Source organism: Lichenostomus cassidix, chromosome 14, assembly GCF_008360975.1.
Source record: "Lichenostomus cassidix isolate B80296 chromosome 14, HeHo_3.0, whole genome shotgun sequence".
Taxonomy (NCBI): Eukaryota; Metazoa; Chordata; class Aves; order Passeriformes; family Meliphagidae; genus Lichenostomus; species Lichenostomus cassidix.
Window position 1 is genome coordinate 2,425,409 of NC_139495.1, and position 16,457 is coordinate 2,441,865.

General features: G+C 55.7%; 1 protein-coding gene across 2 annotated transcripts in view; it reads right to left on the reverse strand.

The window, feature by feature from the left end:
- RAI1 (retinoic acid induced 1) overlaps positions 1-16,457 on the reverse strand; it is a 73,674-nt gene that overhangs the window by 13,562 nt on the left and 43,655 nt on the right. The gene's annotated exons all lie outside the window — the stretch shown is intronic.

Sequence of the window (16,457 nt, forward strand, 5' to 3'; positions counted from 1 at the left end):
GAGAAAAGGGGAGGCTGCGGGGGGAGACGGGGTGTGTGGGACAGACCAGGAAAGGGCATCCTGCCTCAGGAGCTGGGAATGAGAGGAACTGCGGGGATGGAATACAGACAGACCCCCCTCAGCAGTGCAGAGGAACCCGTGGGGCTCGCCTGGGGTAGGGGCAAACCCTCCACGCAATTGTGGAGCTGCTGCAGTTTGTCTGTCCCCGCACCCCATGGACATCCCGCTGCCAATGCACCCCTCTAATGCACCCTCCAATGCACCCCCTTAATGCACCCACTTACTGCACTGTCCCCCAATAAACCCCTTTAATGCACCCTCTCCAATCCAATCCTCACCCCAACAATGTGCCCTTCTCCCAGTGAACCCCCTTAATACACCTCCCCAATCGCTCCCATCTCCCACCCCGCCAGTGCTCCATCCCAGCGCAGCGCCTGGGGGGTTATGGTACCCCAGGGCAGCCCGCAGCCCCCCGCGCCCCCCCAGCCCCGCGTCCCGCCCCATTTCGGCGCTCAGCCGACCGGAGCAGCTGTTCCCTGCACACTTCACTTGCCCGCAGATGATGATAAATGGAGCTGGGGCTGCGCCGCCCATTGCGTGGGGGTGGGCGGATGTGGGTAAGGAGGAGGAGGAGGAAGGCTTGGGTCCCCATCTCCTGCAGCCCCCCCAGATCACGCTGCTCCTCCCATCCAGCTGCTGGGGAATTCCCTGGGCAGATCCCCCCCCTTACCCAAACCGCCCTCCCGGGGGTTGGAACCTACCCAGGGAATCCCCATCGCGATGGGGTGCATCCCCATGCACACATCAGTGCCCCATTTGGGGGGCACAGTCCTTCCCTGCTGCCCCCCTCCCAGCTCTGCTCCTCCCCAGTGAGGAATTTTACTTGGGAAAAAATCCACCGCCTGCGAACCGCACTCATGACTCAACGTTTCTGCTGGCCCCGGTTCCTCTGTCGCTTGCCAGGGGAAGCCCGTGGCCGCCCCAACCTCATCCCCTCACATGGAAATCCGGCTCAGCCGCCAGCTCCAGCCTCTCTCCCCTTGGTTTTTCCTCCTTTATTTTGGAGGTGGGTGGGGGTGGGTTCTTGATGTCAGGGATGGGAGATTTGCAGAGGGTTGGGCTGGGGAGGATGATGGGAGGTTCTGGGAGTCAGAGCAAGTTGTTAGGTTTTTTTTCCTTGGAGGTGGAAAATGTCAGTTGGTAAGGAAGAACTGGAAAAAGATGGGAGGAAAAAAAAAGGGGAATAAAAGAAAAAAAGAGGGAGAAAAAAAGAAGGGGGGAAAAAGGAAAAATAAGAAAAAGAAGAGAAAGGAAAAAAGAAAAGAAAAAAAAGAAAAAGAAAAAAGAGAAAAAAAAAAGAAAAAGGAAAAGGAGAAAGAAAAAAGGTATAAAAAGAAAAAGAAAAAAAGGGAAAAATAAGGGGGAAGAAAAAAAAAGAAAAGGCTGGAGGCTCACAACAAAACAGATGCTTAGCCTGAGCCTTCCTGGGTAAATTCCCTGTCCGGAGGTGAACTGTATTGCACTCTGTAGCAAAATTCATGGCCGGATGTACCATGGAGTGAGGCTCCACATGATCCCACTCCCAGCCAGCGGCTGGACATCGACCTTGGGGCTCTGAGAGGAGAGGAAAACCAGCCCTACAGGAGGCTGGAAACACAGCCGAGGTTAGGAGGGATCCAGTAATTCCAGTCTCCAAACCCAAATCCTGATGCGGACCTGCCTGGAGCTGTCAGTACAACCAGGGCACTGATGGGCACAGCCGTGGGGCTATTGTCACCACCTTGGTGACCTTCAGCCAACCCTCCAGCCTCACCCCAAGCGAACAGCACGGGGCCAGCGTGGAAGCGACAGCCTGGCCAGTTCTCCACATGCTCCCGTTTTTCTTCTTTACTCATTTTCTGCCTGACAGGTTGGGATCCTTCTTCCTTCCTCCCTTCCTTCCTCCCTCCCCTCCTGCTCTCAGCCTGACTCACTTCAATTCCAATAATAATTACCCATTCCAATCATTACTGTGACCGCTAATATTAATCCTCCCTCCTTCTCCCACATCCTGTTTGTCCCCTGCCTCAGTTTCCCCTTGAAGTAGGACAGAAGCTCCATCCCTGCAAGGAAAGCCAGGGAGCAGATCCCAAGGGGTTCATGAACCCCAAGGGGTTCATGCAGATTACAACAAAAAATAGAAGCAAATAAAACTCTCCCGAGTATGGGAGAGGGAATGGATCCTCATCCCAGTCCTGGATCTGGTCTGCATCTTGCAAGCTGGTTGCTCACGGATGCGGTTGGATGCATAAGGCTGCATTCCCTGGGGAATGTCAGAGGGATGGCTTGTGGTCCCCTGGCACCTGCTGACCCTCCAGGGCAGCAAAGCCACTCCAAACCTGGTGGCAGGACCTGGCACCCACCCAGCAGCTCAGAGCTGGAAAATTCACTGGGTTGGAACCAGGACTGCTCCCTAGCCATGCCTCAGTTTCCCCACTGTAGGGTGGTCCAGGTTTGTGTTATCCACAGTGTTGATGCTGTGAAATGCCAGCCCAGGAGCATGGGAATGGAGCAGGCTCACATCCCAGCCCCTAGGATCCTGAATCTCCCCAGTAGGTCTCTTCATTCCCAACAGAACTGGAGACCCCAAAGGATGACACATGGCTGTCACCCCCAGGACATTTCCAGCTTTTCTGAATGTGCCAGTGGGTTCAGCCCCTCTGGCTCATCCCTGGGCTCAGCCAGTTTTTCTATTGGGAAAACTTTCAGCAAATTCATGCCTCCACATCCAAAACCAGGAGGCCTTGGCTGCTGTGGGATGGCTGCTGACAGCAAAGGACAGACCCTGGCACCATCCCATGCCTCCTCCCTATCCCAAACTCTCTCTCCCTGTCCGGGAGGCAATGGGGCTTTGTCCCAGTGTCCCCACCACGATGGGCACATGGGAACATTTACGCCCCATGTGTTTCTGATGAGTGCTATTCAATTATCACTGGTGATCCCAGAGAGATTCCCAGTCCCAGTCCCATTGCAACCCCCTCACTGGGATCCACGGTTATGGACAGCATTACCCTGTCCCCCTTTTCCCTTCCTGTGCCAACTCCTGCCTTTGCTTTTAGGGCAGCCAATCTCACAGCCCAGCAACCACCAGCTCCCTGCTTGCCATCACAACCAAACCCCTCAGATACCCCACAGATGGCAGGTTTCAGCATCTGCCCACAGACAGGTCCATCCACCGGAGCCAAACCCGGCTGTGCTGCTGCCGGGCTCTGCCCTAAGCCATCCCCTGCCGGCAGCAGACAGCTCGGTAATGAAGCGTAATGCTCCGACACTCCCCTGAGTGACAGTGGCCAGCACCGGCTGTGTCCTCACGGCTCAGCACAATCTCCTCCGCCTGCCAGGGAGGGGATGAGCATCCCCCTGCCATGAGCGTGGCTGGGGGATGCAGAGTGGTCACCTGCTAGGGGATGCTGAGCAAGAATCCCCTGGGGAAAAGGAAAAATAAGAAGAAAATGGGGCTGAAAGAAATAAATCAAGTTAAAAAAAAATACAAAAGAAAAGAAGGTTGAAAATAATAAATCGAGGTTTGATGCTGTGTGGTAAATTATTTCAGTATTATACATTCCCCAGCTTCAAATCCTGAAGACAAATACTGGGGCAGGTGAAGTGGGAAGCAGATTTCCAAAGGCCTTCTCCCAGCTCCCGGTTATTGACTCTGTCAATCACAGCAGGCGCCGTCCCCACCTTTGGCACCCTGCAAAATCGGTTCCTTTTGTTCCTGCTGAAAAACTGGGGAGGGGGAAGAGGAGGGGAGAGGAATTTGGGGCAGGGAACTTCCAAAAGAGATGATTAAGGAGTTAATCTGCCTGAAATAGATAAGGAGCTTAGAGCTGCTGGTATTTGACTGTCCAAGTTTGGATTCAGCGTGTCTTAAACACTGGCTGGAATGTGCTTAGATATGACCAAAGTACATGTCCCCCCGAGGAATTACCAGGTTGCCAATTAGATTTGCTTCCCAGATTCACTCAAACCTTCACAAGCTTCTTCAGAGCAGGAAAATTGCTGCCTGTCCCTGGGGAGACGGCAGAGCAGCCGCTGCTGCCTGGCCCTGCAGCCAGCACAGCACGGCATGGCACGACACAAGATCCCAGTGGGCAGCCACAGGATTTGCAGGAAGGTGGCACAGCCAGGATGATGGCAAGGCAGGGATGCCCCTGCCAGGCTATGGGGACATCAGGCACAGCCTGGTGGGTGCTGCTGGGGGAATTTGGGTGGTTTGGGGTGCTTGGGGGGCAGGTTTGAGCCTTGCCATGGTCGTGGTGCTGGTGCACTGGTGGGGCTCTCACCAGAGCAGGCTCAGCATTCCATGGGATTGCAGAGCCAGGGCTCTCCCTACCTCCAGCCAGGCTCACAGTGCTGCCACGCAGCCAAATCCAACCCAAAACACTCCAGTTCAACCTCTGGGCAGGGGATGCAACACAGAACGGAGCCACAATGGCATGTGGGGAAAGCAAACTAACTCTGGAACGTGAACAAACCCCAGTGGTGAACGCCTGGCTCCTGGTCCCTGTGGACACCTGGCACACCACAAACTCACCACAACCCAGTGCTCAGAGCAGTGAGGCTCCCTGCCCATGCCAGGGGGACTGTCACCACTCAGGAGCAGAACAACATCCAGCACGGGGACAAAGCGGAGGTAGAAAAGCAAACACCACCCCCTTCAAAAACCCCTCCCTACCCATTTATTTTACCCACTCCATTCCCATCCTTGTTATTTTCGGTGCTTCATAACATGATGGTGAAAGTAATGAAGTCTAGGGGGGCTGCATGACCAACACGGAGGTAGTACCATGACGGGGGATCCCACCACCAGCTCCCAAATGCAGACACCGAGCTCTTTTCTGATCACAGGCTGCATTCACTAACTCTGGCCTTGGTTTCTCTGCTGGCATCCCAATCCCATGGAAAAGTGTTGGGAGTGGCAGCTGGTCTCACCGGGTCGGTGTCAGCATTGTTGGAGAGGCAGTGGCACCATGATGGAAAGTTGCTGGAACATCAGCCTTGGATGCTGAGTCCTGGTAACAGTTGCTATGTGAAACATTCAGAGGTGGAATTTACTGTCACAGTTAATAATAGATGAAGGTTTTAGAATTTTTGATGCTTTACATTTTAAGCCGTTTGATTTATAATGTTTCAGGAAAGGGTGGGGGGGAGGCAGGAGATGAACAGCAGCACGAGGTAAACAAAGCAAGTGGGGAGGTGGGCAAAAGGTTCCATCCATCCATCCATCCATGCATCCACTCCAGCGATGCACTGAGATCCCCCATGACCAATGAGATGGGGTCTCCCCACCAACCACCAACACCAGCGAGCATCCCTGCGGAAAACCACGGCACGACTGGGACAGAGCCCCTCAATTCCACATCACACTTAATTTTGGGGGTTTTTTTTCGCCTTGAATTGCTTCATCTCTTCTCCCTGTTTTCATTCCGGCGGGTTGCTGGGTTATTTACTTGCTGGCGCTCCTCTCTCCTCTCCCCTCTTGCAGGTGTATTTCAAGTAGCTCCGTAAATAGCAGCGCGCGGCGTGCCTGCGGCGGAGCGCGCGGGTCCTGCTGATTAGGAACGCGCTGCCAAAAAAAAGAAGGGTCTCACTTCCCTGCGGAGCTGCCACCCTGTTTCCACAAAGAGGTGTCAAAGTCTCAGCAGGTGGGGAAGCTCCAGCTGGATCCCAGGGGGCTGCTGCGTGCTGGGTCCACTGCTTCCTGGAAAGGAGCAGTGAGCACAGGTGCTGTGTGAAGAGCCTCGGTGTCTCACGGTGTTTGTTGGTGTCCTCAGTGTCCCATTATGGGCACCAAAGCCCTGTGATGGCTTCACCTCTGGCACATTCTTCCTGCTTTTTCCAAACGCTGGAGCATCCCAACATTCCCAATGTGTGTGTGGAGCATACCAATCCCTCAGATGTGTGGTCAGGAGGATTCAATCCCAGCTCAGCAGGGCTTCAGGTCATGACATGGGGAGCAGAGGGGGATTCCACATTTCCTCTAGCAGTGCTGGGCATGCAATGACATCTTGACAAAATTGGGGGGTGGGATGGAAGAGATGGGGTTCCCCTCTGCTCCCCCAAACCAAGAGAGGTGACACAGGGCAGAGAGGAGATACTTTGCAATGCTGCTGAGAGGACATGGTGACTGGAGCTGAGATGCTGGAGCCTCCAACACCTGGAGACATTCCAGCCCTAACCAGCTCCATGGCTCCTGCCAGACCCCAGAAGGTGGCTGAGGTGCATCCCCCACCACCAGCACCCTCCAGCCCCTCCAAAGCCCCTGTTTCCCCCAGGACTGAAGATTCCCAGGGGTCCCAGGCTGAGCTGCCCCATGATGTCTCAATCAGAGCCGTGCATCACCCCATTTACATACACACAGCCCGGCTGGAGCCGAGTATAATTTCCTTATAAAGCAGCTTTGACACTCAGGGTAGCTCGCATTAATGAGGAGGGTTATTCCACAAAGATCTGTTACTAATGGGCTTGGGGCAGGCAGTGCCCATGCACCGAGATTCCTGCTGCCAAACCCAGCAGCACACTGCACCCACATCTCCCCACAGACACAGCATCCCCACCGGAATTACACCCACGGCTGAGCCAGTGCTGGCAACCTCTGGCTTGGTGGGATCCCACCCCGATCCTGGTAAGATCTTGTGCCTCTGCCAGCTGCCTCTCTGCCTCAAAATGCACTTGGAGGTCTAAAAATGCAACTGTGAGGCACATCTTGGCATGGAAACCACTCAGCTCTTCCCAAAAACCAGCTCCAGGGAGGGAGATCAAAGTCAGCACAGCACTGGAGTCCCCCAGTACACACAGAGTCCCTAAAACATCAAACCATCCACATCCCTGTCCATGAGGGCACCAACTCTACCAACACACCACTCCTGCCTGGCACCAGCTCTGCCAGTGACCAGCCCGTCATTACCAGAACCGCCTAATTAAAAAACACATTAAAACCCGAGACTCCCCCAAGAGCAAGTCCCTCCCTGCAGAGCCCCGACAAATTCAATGCTCAGGTTCATCCCTGCCTCCCCCTGGCCTCCCCTGGGGACCCCCATTAGCGGTGGGTGCCTCGTTAGCCATCCTTGTGCCGGCCATTGGCTGCGACTCGTTTGCGGCGTCAAGCAGCTCTGCCCCAGACACCTTCTCCTGCGACCGGAGGCGCGCTACGTCCCAGGGCACTGTCACAATACATTAAGACGCGGCGCTAAAAATAAGCAACGGCAAAAATAAGCAGGAAAATCGTGGTCCCTGCCTGCCCCTGCCGGCCTCGCGCCGGCGGAGCCCCCGCTGCCGCACGCGAGCTGGGGAAGCGCGTCAGGAACGAGAGGGTTTTGCTGGGTTTTATTGAAACGACGTGTTTTTCCCTTCCCTCCGCCCCCATCTCCAGCCTCTCCGAGGAGCGAGCCCCGCGGTGACACACAGGACTTGGTGACAAATCATCCCGGGGGTGGGCGGTTTCTCTGCATGCTGGTGGTTCCGGGCATGGCCACGGCTGGCGTGAGGCCCTGCCTGTCCCTCTGGGGCTGGAGAGGATCCTTGCCCACCCCACGCAGCCCAGGATGGGGCTCTGCTCCCCGATGGGGACACCTCAGGAGCCACGGGTACTGCTCCGTGTGCCCAGCCACGGTGTGCCATCAAAGAACGGATTTTTTTGGCCAGCGCCGTGTTAGACACAACAGCCAGGCTGGCTCCCTGTGGCTATCCCCATTCCCACAGCTCCCCAACATCTGCAATCACCCCATTCTCCCCGCTCGCTGCTACCCAGGCACGCCAGTGCCCGAGTGGCACAGCCCACGGGATGGGAGCTGGGAATATCCTCTACCTGGGAATGCGTCTTGGAGCACCTGGGGAGAGCGCAAGAGGCTGCTGCGCTCACCCCGCTGCCTACACCCCGCGGGGTGGATCCTCCACGCCGGATTCCTTGGGGCTGTCGGAGGCAGCAGCAGGGACACAGCCCCTGCGTGTCTCCGGGAGATGAAAGAGCAGCTCCAGGCGCGGGGAAGGCTCCGTGCCTCCAGCCCAAGGCGTGCGGCCGCCCTGCTGCCTCGGCTGCGGCTGGAACGAATGCGTGCACATACCTCTGCCCCGGCACGGGTGTTTGCTCTTCTCTTCCGCGGCTGTGATTGATTAAAGGATCAGGGACATCTGAGAATGGAGGCAGCAGCGGCAGCAGCAGAAGCAGCTCCCTTTGGACTTGGAGAGCTTCCTTGCCTGCTGCTTGCTGCTGCCGTTGCCTGTCAGGCAGCTTTTAATCAAGGTTTGCTTATATCTGCAAAGGCCTTTCCCAGAGGGATGAAGGGAGGAAAAGAGGGGGGGAGAGTATATTAACATGCCAGCCACCCTCCCTCTCCCTCTCCTTTGTTTATGGAGAGGGTCAGTGCTTGGAAACGGCTGGCGGGGACTGGGAAAGGCGCTTTGGGGGTGCTGGGGGTGCTGGATTGTGATGCAGCTCTTGGCATGTCCAGGTATCATGGCACAGCCAGGGGTAGGGAGGGTATCAAACCGGGCTGGGATGTGTTCTGTAACAGCACCAATGTGTGGAGGGAGCAGCACCTGGGGGCCAGGGCTTGGTGGCTTCCTCTGGGTGGCCCCGGATGCCTGGCATGTCCCTACAGGCATGGCAGGGAGGGGACAAACCTATATACCCCCAAATTGGGGTCTTAGCCCAGAGAGACCAACACCAAGCATATGCTGAGACCAGCACCATCCTTACACCAAGACCACTCAGGTGGATGGAGCTCAGGCCCCTCCATCCCACTCCTGCCCTCACAGAAGGTCAGAGTCTCCATCCTCATCCTACAGCCTGCTGGGACAGGGTGGCCACATCACAACACCCCATCTCCCTTCTGCAGGGTGGGCTCTTGCAGTGAAACCAGGGCTGGGAAGGACCAACACCAGCCCCACAGATGGGTTTGCCCCATGGCACTGGGATTTCAATACAGCACAGGCTGGGAGCACCACAGTATCACCCACCACAGCCACCACCAGAGCTGTGCACATCCGGACAAGCAGTGTGGGAGGACAAGTGACCCCCAGCCCTGTGTCCCCTCATCAAGCACTGTCTCTGCTTCCGCTGCCATTCCCGCACATCACTTTGGCTCTCCACGTTACCTTATTGCTCGGCTAATGACCTGCTAAAAGTATTATGTGAAAAACCGCGCTCTTAGCCAGCCATTAGACTGGTTAGGACCAGCGGGTCATGCTTTATTGCTTTAATAACTGAGTTTATGAAAGGTCGTCTCATAACTGATAACATGCATAATTTTTGTAACTTAATTAATGCTGCTAATATACTGGAGTCTCCATCAGCTGCTGGTGCAACTGATGCGCAGTTTGCATCCTGAGTGGGGCTGGGAAGAGCATCCTGGGCCAGGCTCTACTCCCTGTCCTTGTCAAACAGCACCAACACAGTTCAAATCCACACCAAAACCCCACCATGCCACTTTTCCACATTGGAGCATCCTGTTCAGAAATGCTCCAGCAGAGACAGGGATTGCTGTGAGTGGGCAGAGGGAAATGGGAACAGATCCAGTTCCCTGCCCCAAAAGCCTGGAGAGAAAGGATTTCTTTGCTTCCACTCTGCCCAGCCCATGGAGAAGCGAAGGGCAGATGTGGGACCTGCAGTCAGGGAGAGTTTTACCTGTGGAAGAACCAAAAACCTCTGAGGGATGGGAGTTGCTCCAGCAATCCCATACATCCCTGCCTGAAGTTATAACTGAGCAAAAGAGCTTTGCCTTGATTGGGGATTTGTGGCTGTGCCCCAAGAGGGTTCCCCTGGGAGCCCCTGGACAGAGCCTGTTCCTCTGGCAATGCTGAGGGCAGCCAGGCTGGCATGGGGCAGGATCCTGCTGGAACTGCTGCCTTTCTTCCCAGCACTGGTTTTTAAGGACAACCTCCTTGGCAACAATTTTGACAGAATTTTTTGAGGATTTCTTTTAAGAACACCCTCCTGTGAGGGTGGTGAGTGGCACACATGCCCAGAGAAGCTGTGAATGCCCCATCCCTGGAAGTGTCCAAGGACAGGCTAGATAGGGCTTGGAGCGACCTGGGATAGTGGAAGGTGTCCCTGCCCATGGCAGGGGCTGGAAGGGGATGGTCTTTGAATCCCTTCCAACCCAGGCCATTCTATGATTCTGTGACAAGTACACATTTTTCTCATTAAAAGGGAAAAAACGCAAAAGCAAACAACTCCTCCCCACTGCCCGAGCACACACCTGGGGGGCTGAGCATCCAAGGGGGAAGTTGGGAATCAGAGGCATTTTCCAGGCAGCAAAACCAGGCCCTTCCCTTGCAAAAAAAAAAAAAAAGAAAAAAAAGAAAAAAAAAAGAAAAATCATGTAAATAGGAGCCCAGGTGCATGCGGTGTGCGAGTCCCTGATATGCTGCCACCAGCAAATCTGGTGAGCTGTGAATCCCCAGCACCGCGCATCCAACGCTGCAAATCCGAGCTGCTCCAGTCGCCTGCTTAGTTTTGCAAATTCTTTCCTGCTGGCTGAGAAAAGCCAATATGTCTGCTGCTCCCGCTCCAGCGCAATAATTGTTCAGCGCTGGTTATCATCCTGCCAGAAAGGCACGAGCTACCGCTGGGGCACTCTGCTTGCTGTAAATGCAGCGAGATGATTTCCTAGCAAATGCAAGTTTTCCAAGGAAGTGGGTGGAATCTGCTTGTCTCTGATTAGACAGCTTGGGTTTTTGTTTTCCTGGTGCTTTAGAGAGAGAGAGAGAGAGAGAGGGAAAAAAATAAAAAAGGCATAAAATATGTGGCTTTGCATCCCCTCTGCCCTGAATCGCAGGCTAGCATGCATCCAGGCGATGGTCCCCTTGGGACACGCAGCTTTGCCCACACTCTGAGCAATGATCCCATGGAATGAGGCTATGATCTTTCATCAATCATTGCCGAGTGCTTCTCCCTCCCTCATCCGTTCCCTGGGCTGTGAGTGTGCAGCCCCACAGCTCTGCTTCCCCTTCGTGCCTCCAAAAATCAAGGGCTGCAGGGTTGGCCCCCCAAGTGCCCCTGGGGTCTGGACTCTGCCTGGGGACCAGGGGCACGGGGCAGCCCCTCTTTCACCCTCCCAGCTCAGCATGATCAAGGGATGCTCGGGAGGGATGCAGGGTGCCGGAGAGGCTTGCAGGACCACAGGGTGAATCCCAAATTCTGGCGCAGCAACCAGACTAACCAGGATGCTGCAAGGGAGGTGGGATCAGGACAAGCCCTGAGGCTGTGGAGAGACAGGTCTGCCTCCCCGCCCTTGCCAGGGGAGGAAAAATGACTTGAAATTAAGATTTCCTGATGTTTGGGGGCTTGGAGACCTTGACACCCCCTGCGTCCATCTGGCTCTTCCCCTCTTGTGGCAGCTCGCTCCTGCGTTCCTGTCTATCCGTGAATACCAATTATGGTTTAGGAGAATGTATATCTGAGATGTGCAAATACAAAAGGCAGGAAATAAAAGTCATCTCTTACTGAAGAGGAGAGGTAACCATGACTACCTGGGACCTCATTTAAAACTGTGCCGGCCGCAGGCTAAAAGGCAACGCTTCCTATTGTTACACACGTTTACGGAAAGCTTTGAAAACCCGTTTTCCCCCCCAAAACCAGCTGGGAAGTAAGAATGAAAACGAGAATTGGAGGCGGGGGGGGGGAGGATATAGAAGATATTTATTGGTGTTTGTGGGCTGGTTTTGCATCCCACCTGCATGAAAACAGCCGGCGAGCTGAAACTTCAAATGAGCAACTCGGAAGGAGACGGAGCGCCACGGCTGCGGCATCGTGGCTCCAGCGCCACGTGGCAACCGGCCGGCACTGAGTGGTGTGGGCAGAGCTGCAGCTCCAGAGCTCACAGGGGGATTCACCCCTCAGGAAAGTGGGGTGCGAGCGAACCTGTAAGGGCTCTCCACGCTGCAAATGCTGCCAGGATGTGCTGGGGGTTTGGGGGGAGCTGGGAGGAGATGGTGGCTCTTGGTGCCAGCCCCAGGAATGATTTGCCCACTGTCACAGCCTGTGGTCGGTTGGATTTTGGGAGTGCCACGCTGAGATCTCACGTGTGGCTGCTGTTTGCATGCCAGATCCTGCAGCCTGCAGGAGGGATACCCGGGATGGCAGGGGATAACCGGGAACTGCCGGCTGCCCAGCTGAACCTTTTCACCAGTCAGATCTGTAGGGCCAGTGCAGAGCCAGGGGACACCAGCTCGTTGTCCTCTGACACATGTGTAACCACAACCTGTCCTAGCCACATCAAAGACCAGGAAAGCTATCTGCCAGCCACCTGCCTCACCAGGACCTCACACCACTCTCGAGCTCACAGTTACAAGCCAACGACCAGGCAATTAAACTGATTCTTAGTTCAAAGGCTATCCCACCTGGCGCACACGGACAGCGGGAACCACCTCAAAACCAGATGCTGCTTTCTCAGGGATCAGTGTTGGGCACCAAGAGGCATTGCTGTGGATGCAGACAAACCTGCTGCTCACCTTCACCCCTGTCATTCCCGGGCACCTGCCACAAGTCCCACTGGCAAAGCTCTTCCCTGCCCGCTGCCGGCACAGCCGTGGCCCTCAGGCCCCCCTGCCAGCACGCTGGACTCACACCTGGGACCACACAACGGGGCTGCAGGCAGGAGCCCAAGCCAGGAATTATGGTCTGTACAAAAGACAATGACAGTGAATCTTGTTACTGGCTTTTCAGCAAACGTAATTCCTTTTTATTAGAAAATTAAAGGGTATGAAAAGCTTTCCAAGGCTGAAGAGCTGAAATGTGCTTTCATAAAATATGCGGCGTCTGATAAAACGGATTTGCTTGTCTGCCTGCCCTGGACCCCTCCCCCTCCTGGGTATTATTCCTACTGGCAAGGTGATGCCTTTTGCCAAAACACTGATCCTGATGTGGCCAGAGGAGACTCTTGGGGACCAGTGCTGCTCCCCAACATCCCAGGAGCATCCTGCAGCCTGCACCTGTTTGAGGTTGGGTTTGGGTTGGGTTTTTTATTGAAACAAAATTCTGAGGGGCAGTTTTTCCCCTCCAGGGCTGCAGGTGAAGGCTGACAACAACCCAAACCATCACCCCAAACGCAGCCGTGAGGATGCATCAGTTGCCGGCAGGAGAAGTTGAAGCCAGGCAATGGCAGAGAGAAAGCAGTGGATTCCCCCAGACATCACACAAACAGCAACTATTAAAATCTTCCTGGGAAGTTCCCTCCCTGGGAGAAAGCCATGTGCCCTCCCGTGCCCCAGCACCGAGCTGCGTGCGAGAGGTGCTGAGGGCCAGCAAGCACCAGGCAGCGGGCAGCTAAGGTAACACAAGGAATCTCGATTTTCTCCCTTTAATTGTTCCCTCTCTCTCTGTCTCTTTCATCTTTCCGATGGTCTGAGTCAACCTTCCATGGTTGTGAGGTTAAAGATTCTTGCTATGTCCCACTTGGGGCTGCAGGGCCAGCACAGGCCAGGGACCACTGCACCACAAAGCAATGCTGACAGACAGTGCAGCCTCTTCCATCCTTTGTGGGCAGAATGCCCCTTGCCAGCCCTCCACAAGGACCACAGCCTTGGGGCACACCTTGACCCTCAGGGGTTTTTATTTCCATTCTATTACCAGGTCAGTTTTGCCTCTGCAAGTCCCTAGGGATGCACGGCAATAGGATGGATCCATCCCCACTCACAGATGCCCACAGGGATGGAACACAGGCACCTTGCTGTAGCCACTGTGTGCCCAGGGCTGGCACCCTCTGATGGTTTGTCACTCTCAGCATGCCAGAAACACGGGAAGTGAAACAACATCCCCTGGGCGCCATCAGAGAGCTGGCGCCTGGGCTGGGGAAGGACCTGGCAGCACTGGCCACTGTCCCCAAATGACTCCAGCCCTGGCGATGTGACACAGGGGCAGGAGGTAAGGAGCACACACTGGCACACACCCACTGCAGCGTGTGGGACAAGCCACTGGGCACTGTCATTGGGCTGGTGGGGACAAGGACAGGCAGATCCAACCGTGTCCCTGCTACCATTCTGGGCACCAGCCCTGATGCCATGGGGAGACACAACTCCAGTGGCAACACCATGTCCCCACATGCCCCCTCAGTTCTCTTGCAAGCAAATGCACCGTGACCCAGCTACGGCATCTTCTCCTTCCCACCCCAGCAGCCACAAGCTCCCTGTGCCACTGCGGGCTCCCAGTGCCACCAGCAGTGCCGTGCAAGTGCTGCCCGGCTGGCTATTACCACAGGAAGAGCTGTAACACTACAGCAAACCTCCCTGCTCAGCCCTGCTACAAATCAGGGTCAGGCGGCAGCGCTGTTAGACAGAGCCTGCCGGTACGTGCTCCTGCTCCTAATGTCCTCCCGGCACACACTTAATGGGGACGCGCAGGACAGCGATGTGACGAGGCAGAGGCTTGGCCCTGCTGCCCATCCGGGGGTTCCTGCCGTCGGATCGACTCCCTGCCACCAGCAGAGCTGAGGGTTAACACCAGGGAGGCACGGACAGGGAGGTTTTCTTCCCCGGGGCTGCTCTGGCTTTACCTTTAACATCTGCAAATGTGGTTAAAAGTTTGCCGAGCCTATTTTTAGAGCCTCTCACCACATGCAATTTCTCCATCGTGAGACAGGAAACGCTGAGGAGGTTGTTCGCCACGGAGCTGCTTTCTCCTCCCTGGATGGCCTCTGAGCTCCTCTGGCCCGTGCGGTGCTGCCACGCCACTGGTGTCCCTTGTCCCCACCTGCCACGGTGTCCCACAGTGGCAGCTACAGCAAGCCCAAGAGCTGAGGGTGACAAACCGCTGGAGGGTGCTGGCCCTGCGCCTGGCAGCGTGGTGGTCACACCGAGGTCCCCATCCATGGTCCCAAGGCAGTGGGGGGACAGATGTGTCCCAATGCCATTCAGCCCCAGGGACTTCGAGGCAATGGAAATACAATGGAAATACAATGGAAATACCCCAGCAATGGAAATACAAAGCCCAGAGGTTGAAACCAGGCTTCAGCATTGCGGATCTTGTCCACCATCTTGCCCTGTGCCTCAGTTTCCCCAAAGGAACAATATTTTGTTTCACTGCCTGCCCTGGAGAGGCACTAAGGGCTCAGCAGCTGCTGCACCTTCTTGACCAAAGGACACATCAGCACCAGGAACAGGGCCTGCCAGCAAACAGACCCTGGCAGGGATGTCCACTACCCTTCCTCACACCCACTGCCCCCAGCACGGGCAGCTCAGTGTGTCCCCACTGTCACACTTAACACAAAACGCTCTGCAGCCAAAGCAGAGCCCAGCTGCCCCATCGGGCTCCGGCCCTGCTCCATGCCTGGATCCGTGTCGCGGGCTCGGCAGCACGCAAGCGCGGCTGCGGCCGGGCGGCGCGGGTACCTGCTGTTTGAATGTCAACACCTCATTTATACATCTTGATTGGCTCTCATCAGCCATGCTGCGCTACACCTGATTGCTCCGAGCCGACGCGGGGTGCCAGGCTGCAGCGCCTAATTCCAGTTAATTGGCCCTTCATCCGAAGCAAAACAGAAATACAGGGATAAAGAAACAATAAAGCGTCCTCCCCCGCTAAAAAAATTAAAATCTCAGCATTCTGGGGGTTGGTTTTATTTCGCAACTGTGAGCAGGCCATGCTGTGGGCTATGGGAATTCCTTCCCAGGAGTGCTGGACTCTGCGTGAGCTGGGAGATGCTTTGCCACCCCACAGACTCGGCTCGCTCGTGCTCCTCCTCATCCCACAACGAGCCCTGCGTTCGTGTCACGCTTGCCTGTGCTCCTGCTCCCGCCCGCTCCTGAGAACCACTGAGGCTGAAATTTCAATTAAGAACGAGAAATAATTACCCGCCGCTCCACATTTCCTCTAAAATGGTAGCCAATGCCGGCAAGCCGAGTCACCGCCTCCCGCCACGTCCTGGCGCTCACCGGCGGGCTGGCATTCGGATGACATTTCCAGGATAATGCCGGCCCAGCTGCCGCACACTGGTGGCTGCTCCCACAGCCATTGCCGGCGGATGCTTGGAAGAGATGCTCTCTTCCTCAGTGGGATTTGGGCTGCTGTGAGCCCCTGCCGCCCTGGTTTAGCCTTTGAACCCTCTGCCTGGCACTGCCCGCTCCCAGCCATGCCCTGGGCTGGTCCCCCGCTCTCCACCTGGCAGAAGTGATCCGTGATAATGACTTGGCTCATCTCCTTCCAAGCCACACGTCATGGGGAACCCCATGCTGCTGTCCCCAGCAGCCACCGTGCACAGCGATGGGGCACATGGGGATATTCCCCTGACTCTGAGGAAGACATTGAAGTGCTGGAACGTGTCCAGAAAAAGGCAACAGAGCTGGGTAGGATCTGGAGCAGCTGAGGGAGCTGGGGAGACTCAGCCTGGAGAAAAGGAGGCGCAGGAGGAAATTTCTCACTCTCCACAACTCCCCGACAGGAGAGTGCAGGCAGGTGGGGGTCAGGCTCTGCTCCAGGT